The sequence below is a fragment of the Moschus berezovskii genome, chromosome 6 (genome assembly GCF_049115385.1).
Source record: "Moschus berezovskii isolate FMDL1 chromosome 6, NW_MosBer_1.0, whole genome shotgun sequence".
Lineage (NCBI taxonomy): Eukaryota > Metazoa > Chordata > Mammalia > Artiodactyla > Moschidae > Moschus > Moschus berezovskii.
The window spans coordinates 119,262,487-119,272,690 of record NC_142465.1 but is presented as its reverse complement, the minus strand read 5'-3'; the positions used below and the strand labels follow the sequence as shown (position 1 = coordinate 119,272,690).

Sequence of the window (10,204 nt, the reverse complement as noted above, 5' to 3'; positions counted from 1 at the left end):
CCCCAGTTACCTCCTTTCCCTCTGGTCTTCAAGGGTGAACAGTGTGCAGGGGCTGGTCACCACTGGCCCTTTGCTCTGCCATCCTGCGGGGGCCTGCAGCTGAGCAAGTGATGTGCGTGCTGGGCCTTAGAAGACAGAAGGAGGAGAAAGGAAGAAAAGTGAGCATCCCAGGACGCTGGGGAGGGGCAGGGGGGCGTGTGTGCAGAGAGGCAGGGCCCTGCATGGTGGGCTCAGCGCAGGGCAGTGTGTGACCTCCCCACAAGGCTGGCAGCATCCCAGGCAGTGGCCAGCTCAGGCCCTTGGCAGCCTGGTTGCCTGGGCAGCTCCCGTGGGCCACGTGTGTGCGCAGTTGCTCAGTCTTGCCTGACTCTTTGCCACCCTGTGGACTGTGGGCCTGCCAGGCTCCTCTGTCCTTGGGATTTTTCCGGCAACACCCCATTTCCTCCGCCGGGGATCTTCCTGACCCAGGGATAGAACCAGCGTCTCCAGCACTGGCAGGTGGATTCTTACCACTGCCCAGAGATATTATATCACGTTATATCACTACCTTTACCACCACTGAGCCACCTGGGAAGTTCCCCTGTGGGTCACAGGAAGGTCTGAATCCCAGAGCCCCGCACACCCAGCTGTTACTCGCTCAGTGCAGCCGGTCTGGAGTCAGCGTGCTATCTCCTCGCTTCTAACACTGAGCAAGCATTCCCCACTATCCTCTGCTCTCCCTTCGCTCCCCACCCCGCCACCCCCACCTTGGGGAGCTGGCGAAGCACAGCCCCCTCGGGTGTTTTTATTCCCCTGGAAGCCTAGAGAACTAATGTGTGCTGTAGCGTGTGATCTTCATAAAACCCCTAACAGTGTTATTTGAAAACCAATTTCATTTCCTTTTAAATATGGCAAAGTCAGTGGTCTTAACTCAAGGACTCCAGCGCCTGAGGTTTGACCTGGTGGGCGAGTCGCAGGGAGATACAGGAGAGATAAAAACTCCATGTGGATGTACTAAGATGCCCCAGGGCACACCTGCGGGGAGAGGTGCTGGGGGACCTGAGGTTTTGTTTCAGGTGATGGATGTGTTTCTAATGTTACCCTTTGAGCAAAGGCCCTGCTGTACCGGAGCTGTGGGTGGTCCTGGTCTGCAGACTCCTCTGGGATTTTCTGAAGCCCTCAGCACTCTCAACACTATATATCCTCCCAGGGGAGCTCTACTCATAGACAAGAGGGTCCCCAGGATGGACCACAGTTGAGTGGTCACAGTTGAGTGTGTAAAGGGATCTGAACTTGTCGAATCTTAGACTCAGGAGGCAGGGAGGGTCCTGTCTCTTGCCTGCTGGAAAACCAGCCCCTCAGCAGGGCCTCTTCCACCTGGAGGTCCTGGAACCACCCTCCCCCCCCACCCCTCCGGCCTCTGATGCTCCCAGTGCCCCTCTTTCTGAACATCCTGAACCTCTGTCCCCTTCAGGGTCTGTCCACAGCCTTAGGACGAGGGTCCAGTCTCTCCTTTTTCCCAGCTCCACCCCTACCCCCACAACCCACAGTGTTTTTCCTTGCTAAACCCTCATTCTCAATTTCACTTCGGAATTTCATTGTTATGTTCTTTATGTTTTGTTATTTTTTTAGTTCCCCAACCAGCGATGGCATCCTTGCCTCCTGCATTGTGAGCTCAGAGTCTTAACTCCTGGTCCCCCAGGGAAGTCCTCCTTTTCTGTTCTTTTGCTCAGAACTTCTCTCCCAGACTTCTCATATTTCAAATCTCAATTTCCATGCCACTCCCCTGGGGAAACCCTCTCTGACCCTTGGGAACATTCAAGGCCCTGGGCCAGGGGCTGCAGACAGTGTCTGGGCTCCAGGGGTCCACAGCCTGGTGTGGCTGACGGGGTTGCGGTGGGGTAATGAAGGACAGCACGAGAGGCCCCCCCACACACAGGGAGACACAGGCGCACCCGAGCGCTGAAAAGGGGGCATGTCCCTTTCCTGGGAGGCCATGAAGGCGACCCGAGGAGATGGGTGAGGGAGGTGCTGAAGAATGGCCCTGAAAGTGGAGGAGCCAGATGTCGGTGAAAGAGACAGAAACCCCTCCTGTCCACAGGCTTCTGCCAGCTCCTACTCGGAGCTGCCTGACCGCTGTGCCAGCAGCTTACTTTGCAGCCCAGGCTTTGGGTGCCCATGACCTCAGGCGCCAGTCGGCAGTCAACAAGGGGCTTGCAAACTGTGCACGTCGCAGAGCCTGGGCCTGAGTCTGAAACAGTGATGTCCAAAACAGAGGTGATTCCGACCACCGGTGACACGGGAGGACGACGCTGGCCTGGCTGGAGCACCCGCCCCTGGAGGAGATCAGCGTTTCCTCCTGACGCTTCCCCACTGACCGTCTCCCTCTCTCTGTAATCTGCAGGAACCCTCTAAGCTGTCGCCCCCTCAAAATCCACCTCGCTCCTGAAAACCCAGGCGTTAGTTCTTTCTAGGTGAACAGAGAAAAATGGCACCCAATTAAGAGTAGACTTGCTGATGGGGTTCTTTGAAACTTATTTCCCTCTGCAAGCCAGTAATCTCTATTGATCACCCCTTTCAGGGCAAATAATTCACCCTGGGAGACAGTGGCAGTGTGCATTGTACCTGATTCATCTTAAAGGGCTTTGAACTTTTAAAATGTCCGCCTTTAACTGTGGAGTTGAAATAGCTCAGAATTCTTATAATGATTGTAATTATAACTGCTGTTTAGTTAGTACCAGTAATCTCCTAGACTCTTCACAGCCATTCTCTTTGCTTCCCAGAACTCCTCTGCCAGCCAGGGATTATTATTCCTGGGGTAGGGGGAGATTGAGAGAGATTGGGGATGGATATCTCAGAGAGGTTAAATAATTTACTTAAGGTCACACAGTTGAATGGATCTGAACTAAACCTGCCAGCCCATGCTTCCTCCATCCCCCAGTGAGGCTCTGATTCGAGGATCTCAGAGCTGGGAAGGACCTTAATCACATCCTCACTGTTTGTTTTTTTTTTTAACTTTTATTTTATATTGGAGTATAGGAGGTCAAACCAGTCAATCCTAAAGGAAATCAGTCTTGAATATTCATTGGAAGGACTGATGCTGAAGCTGAAACTCCAATACTTTGGCCACCTGATGCCAAGAACTGACTCATTGGGAAAGACCCTGATGTTGGGAAAGATTGAAGGCAGAAGGAAAAGAGGGCGACAGAGGATAAGGTGGTTGGATGGGATCACTGACTCGACAGACGTGAGTTTGAGCAAGTTCCGGGAGTTGGTGATGGACAGGGAGGCCTGGCGTGCTGCAGTCTTTTCTGACTCTTTGGGCAACTGAGCAACTGAACTGAACTGAAGAGCCAGTTAATGATTTTGTAGTTTCAGGTGAGCAGCGAAGGGACTCAGTCATACGTATTCATGCATCCATTCTCCTCCAAACTGCCCTCCTATCCAGGCCGCCACATAACACTGCGCAGAGTTCCCCGTGCTTTACAGGTCCTTGTTGGTGATCCATTTTAAATATAGCTGTGTGTACACGTCCATCCCAAGCTCCCTAACTGTCCCTCTGCCCCACCCTCGCCCACTGGTAACCGTAATTTCATTCTCTAAGTCTGTGAGTCTCTTTCTGCTTTGTAAATGAGTTCATTTGTACCATTTCTTTTTAGCTTCTGCATCTGTCCTCCCTTCCCCAGCACCCGCAGGTAAGGATGTGCAGGGCCTGAGGGAAGCAGAGAATACCTGCGGAATTAGAGTCCTGGGGGAGGGGCGCCCTGCAGGATAAATGAGGATGGGGCTGTCTGCGCTCTGGTGGGGGGGGCCAGGGGAGGGAGGGGGTGACGGCCAGCTGGAAAAAAGGCTAGACCTCGGCCAGCAGGGACCTACTTGCTGGGCGTGTGTGTAGGGGGGGAAGGAACATGCCTGGAAATGGACAGACTGCAGCCAGGAAGGTCTGCAGAATGAGCAGGCCGGCCAGGGGCACCAGTGTCACCCCCACAGCTCCCGCCACCACTCTGCGCCCCTGCCGACCACCTGGTGTCTCCTTCACCTTGATGTCACGGGTGCTCACAGCCCTTCCAGCAGGCAGAATAGATTCCGGTAGACTCCCGTGCTGTCGGGTTACCCAGACCTCTGTGCTCTGCCACAAAACCACCCCTTTAGCCAGAAATAAAAAAAATAGAAGTGGCCAGGCAGGCAGGAGGCGGGGGACGGAGATAGGCAGTGCAAAGGCCCAGGGGTGAGCACGGGTGAGCTTGGGGACCGTGAGGGACTGCTGGTGTTCCATGTGGCTAGTGATTGGAGGCCGGGAGGGAGGGCACCAGCTCTCAGGAGCTCTCCATCCTGGGGCTGTTGGCTGATGACTTGAGCCGGGGAGGGACAGGTGCCTGTTCGATGAATGAGCTGAAAGGAGGCGGGGCCAGGGCAGCAGGACCACAGGAGGTCTCCAGGCTGGAGAAGTGCCCAGGTAGTGGTGGACACATGGGGCCCATGGACCGACTGTCTGTGGGGGTGAGAGCAGCATGGGTGGGGGGCCATTCACCCAGGCCCCCAGATGCAGGGGGAGGAGAGGGCGTTGGGGGAGGGGTTCTGTTTTGGACACATGCTGTTCTGTTCGCTTCTCTTGGTGGATGACCTCACAGATTGGTACCTGGACAGGGCAGGTCAGGGAGGCCACCTGCACAGAGAGAGATTTGGCAGCAAACGGGTCATTTGGCAAACCTGGGACAGAAGAGTCACTTCAGCATCCAAAGGCAGAGACTGGTGATTGAGAAGGGAGAAGCTGCCTGAGTGACCCTAAAATCAAGACGGGCCCACACAGCCAGTGTCCAGTCCTGACCCCAGCTCTGTATTCATCTCCTATGGCTGCTGTACTTTGGCTAGCTGATTTGAAGAGCTGACTGTTTGAAAAAGAATCTGATGCTGGGGAAGATTGAGGGCAGGAGGAGAAGGGGGCGACAGAGGATGAGACGATTGGATGGCATCACCGACTCGATGGATGTGAGTTTGAGCAAACTCCGGGAGACGGTGATGGACAGGGAGGCCTGGCGTGCTGTGATTCATGGGGTCGCAAACAGTCAGACACGACTGAGCGACAGAACAGCAACAACACGGTTGCTGTAGCATATTATCCAAAATAGTGGCTCAAAATAACACGAATATATTCTCCTACAGGTCTGAAGGCCACAAGTCAAATCAGTTTCACTGCGTAGAGGCAAGGCGTCGGCAAGGCTGTCCGCTCGGACCCCTTTCTCATCTCAAGGCACACGACATTCGCCATCATCACAATCTAGGGTTGAGAGTTGCAGAAGAGTGCCTACGGCAGCTTCCCAGCCATGGCAGGGCTCCCTTCTTGGGGCCCTGGAAGAAATCTCTTCCTGGGATTTTCTAGTGGTCCAGTCCAATGCACAGGGTCAGGTTCAATCTCTGGGTGGGGAGCTGAGATCCTACATACCTTGTGGCCAAAAAATCAAAACATTAAAAAAAAAAAAACACCCAGAAACAATATTGTAACAAATTCAATACAGACTTAAAAAAAAAATCTCTTCCTTTCTTGGCCAATGGCCTGCCTCATGGGTACATGCCCTGGACAGTGGTATGGGCTTTGGCGTTCAGAAGGAGTCCACCCTGGATTGAACTCTGCTGTCACTGTCGTGAAATTCTTTATCGGTCTTTTTCATCTTCGGTTCAGTTCAGTTCAGTTCAGTCGCTCAGTCGTGTCCGACTCTCCGCGACCCCATGAATCACAGCACGCCAGGCCTCCCTGTCCATCACCAACTCCCGGAGTTCACTCAAACTCATGTCCACAGAGTCGGTGATGCCCTCCAGCCATCTCATTCTCGGTCGTCCCTTCTCCTCCCGCCCCCACCCTTTCCCAGCATCAGAGTCTTTTCCAGTGAGTCAGCTCGTCGCAGGAGGTGGCGAAGATGGTAATGTTGCACATCCCTATCAGTCTGGACAAAAGTATAATGACATACATTCGTTATAATGTCATTCGAAGTATTTTCGTTGCTCATAAAAACTTCTGTACTCTGTGTATTATCTCCCTGCAAAGTTCTGGCAACCACTGGTCTTTTTTACTGTTTCCGTAGACTTGCCTTTTCCAGAATGGAATATAGTTGGAACCTATTTTTTTCTTTTTCTTTTTCCTTGCAAAGTGAAAGTCGCTCATTCATGTCTGACTCTTTGCGACCCCATGGACTATACAGCCCATGGAATTCTCTAGACTAGAATACTGGAGTGGGTAACCTTTCCCTTCTTCAGGGGATCTTCCCAACCCAGGACTCGAACCGAGGTCTCCCACATTTCAGGTGGATTCTTTACCAGCTGAGCCACAAAGGAACAAATCCTTTACAAAACCACTCCTGGTCCACCCATGCCACCATACAAGCTCTAAGTGGCAAATTCCCCCACTTAACCCTTTCAATATTGAGCCCTGTTCCACTGGCCCCACCTAGCAGCCATGTGGAGGGGCAGAGGGACACGTGTTGGATATTTGTTCGTAGGAAGCCCACAAATTTTGTGCCCCTTGTTACAATGAACCCGGATTCCTGTTGAGTGTATTGTAAATCTTTATCATTTTTGAACAAGCAGCTCGCATTTTCATTTTGTCCCAAGCTCTAAATTAGGAGCTTGTTCTGACTCAGTCCTAACCTCTTACCTCCAGCAAAGACACCTAGAAATGGACTTCATAGTTTTTTGGACACTTGACATAATTTTAGCTAATATCTCATTGTATTTTTCTGGCCTAACCATTCAAAGGCATTATTACTGCCCTGGGAATAAAGTTTCTGGCAACAAAGAACGTCCTTGTAAGATGTTCTTTTTATTAAGAGAGGCAATATTGTCGATGAAGATTCAAACACAAGCATCGTTTGAATTAGGGAATGATTATTCCCATTAAGAAGAGGTTCTTGTTTTCAGAAAAGGATTCCGTACGGAATTCTGTAAATAGCCAGCTTTCCAAATGCATTTTTAATGTGTTTCAACATATTAAAAATTATTTACACGCAGGCTTCTCAGGTTTGTTCATAGAACCAGCACACCCTGAGCCCCTGCTCTGTGCCAGCCCCGCAGGGTTCAGGAGGGACTGTGTCTGGCAGGGGAAGGTGGTCCCTCTTGGAGGAGCTCTGCCTGCTGGGGGGTCACCCAAAGCAGTGAAGATGCAGACAGACAGGATCCAGTAGGATGCCCTGGAGCAGCAGCAGGAATGGGAATTCCAGGGACAGGAAGATCCTTGAAGGGGCTGAGGTTTGCAGGTGGGCAGGTAGGCGGGGACTCTGGGAAGACCCTGGGCATTGCGTCTGGGGGAGGGTCCCCAGGGGAGAGGCCTGGTTGACAGCACAACAAGGGCCCTCCTGCTGGTCTGAGGAGCCAGGCCTGGGCAAGAGAGGAGAGAGGCGTGCCAGCCCCGGAGCCACGAGGTGGGAAGATCACTGCCCGCGGGAAGGCAGATCAGAGCTCGGGATCCCGGAGCTGCGGGCGGCAGACAGGCACTGCAACAGCCGCCAGACAGCGGAGCAGTGGACCCAGGCAGGCAGAGGCCCTGGGAGGGATCACAAAGGGCACCAAAGCGGGAATGAGGGGGGACGGGGGTGGGAGGTACCCTGAGAAAGGTCACCCGTTTGTAACTGGGCCACGTCCAACTCCTGTGACTCCGTGGACTGTAGCCCACCAGGCTCCTCTGTCCACGAGCTTTCCCAGGCAAGAAGACTGGAGTGGATCCTACCATTTCCTACTCCAAATAAAAACTGGACGGAAGGTTTATGGCTGAATGTGCAGGCAAGTCACTTGGACCAGGCGCAGACACGAGGATCCGGGAGAGAGAGCCGGCCGGTCCCAGGAGGCTTCTGAGAGCTGATTCTGCTGGAAGCTTCCAGCGTGGGGGCAGGGGACACTACTCGGGAGGAAGGTGAGGAGAGAAAAGTTAAATGTGAAACTGGGTGAGCCAGGCGGCAGGAAGGACAGGCTGAGGCATGTGGGCTGGCGGGGGGAATGGACCTGCTCGCGTGAGCGGGGTATGGACCTGCTCGGGTGAGGGGGAATGGACCTGCTCGGGTGAGCGGGAATGGACCTGCTCGGGTGAGAGGGACACGGACCTGCTCGGGTGAGCGGGAATGGACCTGCTCGGGTGAGAGGGACACGGACCTGCTCGGGTGAGCGGGAATGGACCTGCTCGGGTGAGGGGGAGTGGACCTGCTCGGGTGAGGGGGAGTGGACCTGCTCGGGTGAGGGGGAGTGGACCTGCTCGGGTGAGGGGAACATGGACCTGCTCGGGTGAGGGGGACATGGACCTGCTCGGGTGAGAGGGAATGGACCTGCTCGGGTGAGAGGGAATGGACCTGCTCAGGTGAGCGGGGCATGGACCTGCTTGGGTGAGCGTGGCATGGAGGCTGCTCTCAGACCCTGCAGGCCAGGAGCAGAGGCCCGGAGGGAGGGAGGTTTGTGGCCACTGACACACTTCGGGAAGATGGGAAGTGAGGCTGGGGAGGGACGGAGGTTGGAGCAAGTCCACGGTCAAGGTCAGGAAGAAGCCCATGGCTGTGACAATAGAAGAGACCAGGCTGGGAGCTCCCCGGCGGCCCGGTGGTTAGGACTCCTCACTACCACTGCCATGGCCTGAGTTCAATCCCTGATTGAGGAACTGAGATTCTGAAAGCCTTGTGGTGCAGCCAAAAAAAATTTTAAATAAAAATTTTAAAAAGAGGAAGAGACCAGTTTAAAAGTCAAGGCTCTTGCACAGCAGGGCTGTTCAGTGCCCCTCGGCAGGTGCCCGTCTGATGGCCCCGTTGTGACTGCTGTATAAATTACAGTGCAGGCTGCCGCCCGAGTTGTCTCTGCATCCAGGGTAGCTCCTGGGGCCACACCCCCATCGGCCAGGCCAGATCGTGGAACAGCAGAAGGCCCAGCTGCAGGAACGTCTTCTCTCTGCCCTGCTGACTCCCCCATTGAGGCCCATCATCACCTGGGTGAGCTGGCATCACCATCTTCATGTAAAAGGCCAGGAGGCTGGCTCACTCATCTGTAGTCACGTGGGGTAAGTGGGACTGCAGGCTGAGCCTGTCCAATTCAGGGCCAGCCAGGATCCTTTCCAGCACTGGTCACTTCTGCCAGCATTAGCGGACCACTGCCCCGAGTAGATCACTGACACCCACCCGTGGATGAAGCATCACTTGCCAGTGGAACCCGGCACAAAAGAAAAGACACAAAGGGAAAAGAGGTTTCTTAGGACGGGTTGGCCTTGAAATGCGCGTAGGACATCCAAATAGATGGTTAGCAGCAGGCTCTCTGCGGGCTGGAGGGATGTTGGCACGTGGCTGACCATTGAAGCCTTCACAGAGGATCCCCAGGGAGACTGTATGGGGTGGGACCCTCAGACGCCAGGGGACAAGGCGGTCCATCTCTTCACCTGCGTGGGCAGGACCACTCCTGGCCACAGCCCGTCCATCATCAGAGACGCAGGAGGGTAGGAGCAGCGCTGTCCTCCTTGGCTCTGGGGACAGGGTGGGTGGTGTCTTTCCCTTTTCTTTTTCATTCAAAAATAGCTGCTGGACTTCCATGATGGTCCAGTGATTGAGAGTCCACCTGCCAATGCAGGGGGCACCGGTTAGATCCCTGGTCCAGGAGGACTCCATGTGCCACAGGGTGACGAGGCCCGAGGACCACATCGACTGAGCCTGCTGCTCTAGAGGCCACACTCTGCAAGAAGAGAAGCCATTGCAATGAGACGTCCCCGCTTGACCCAACTGGAGAAAGCCCCATGCACCAATGAAGGCCCAGCCCCAAATAGTTAACTACTTAAAAAAAACTCAGGGCGGCCAGAATTTGATAGAAGAAATCAGTGAACAACTATCGCATATTAATGCGTATATATGGGATCTAGAAAAATGGTACTGACGAACCGATGTGCAAGGGCAGGAATAGGGATGCAGATGCAGAGAACAGACTTTGGACACAGTGGGGGAGGAGAGGGTGGGACCCATAGACAGAATAACGTGGGAACGTACACATTACCGCATGGAAAACAGAGTGCCAGTGGGACTCTGCTCAAACCGGTGCTCTGTGAGAGCCTGGAGGTGTGGGATGGGGTGGGAGATGGGAAGGAGTTTCAAGAGGGAGGGAACACATGTTTACCGATGGTTGATTCATGCTGATGTGTGGCAGAAACCAACAAAATATTGTAAAGCAATTATCCTCCAAATAAAAATAAGCACATTAAAAAAAAAGAAATCAATGA

General features: G+C 53.8%; 1 pseudogene; it reads right to left on the bottom strand.

The window, feature by feature from the left end:
• Window positions 1-6,450: 6,450 nt before the first annotated feature.
• On the bottom strand, window positions 6,451-6,560 carry LOC129537330 (small nucleolar RNA SNORA11; annotated as a pseudogene).
• Window positions 6,561-10,204: the final 3,644 nt, after the last annotated feature.